Genomic DNA, 559 nt, shown 5'->3' with positions numbered 1-559 from the left:
AAGTTATGTATCATTTCTAATTTTTTACTATATTTTTAAAAATTAAAAAAAATACTACATATTATGGCCAAATAGTATTTACCCCAGGACTTATGGTTAGTTTAAAATTTGAAAATCAATATAGTTCACCATATCAATAGAATAAAGGGCAAAAGACAAAGGATCATCTAAATAACAGAGAAACATTTCTGGACACAATTCAGTTCCTATTCATTAAGCAAATTCAATGCCTATTCGTTACAAAATAATCTCAACAAGCTAGCTATTGAAGAGAATTCCTTGAACCTTATAAAAGGCATGAAAAAGAATCCAGCTTTTAACCAATGGGTTCAAGAAGGAATACAAGGGAAATTAGAAAATAGCACAGAGGGCGCAGGCCCGGCGAGTGAGTGAGACGACCCGGGGCAGTGGGATCCTGAACAGACCCAGAGCGCAGGCCCAGCGAGTGAGTGAGAGGACCGGGGGTCCTTCGGATCCTGAACAGACCCAGAGAGCAGGCCGGCGAGCTGCAGGCCCAGCACGGAACCCTTCAGCAGAACTCCCTGCAAAGAGGCTAGAG

The sequence above is a fragment of the Octodon degus genome, unplaced genomic scaffold (assembly GCF_000260255.1).
Source record: "Octodon degus isolate 3935 unplaced genomic scaffold, OctDeg1.0 scaffold00030, whole genome shotgun sequence".
NCBI classification, from domain to species: Eukaryota; Metazoa; Chordata; class Mammalia; order Rodentia; family Octodontidae; genus Octodon; species Octodon degus.
Note: the sequence above shows the minus strand (reverse complement) of the source record.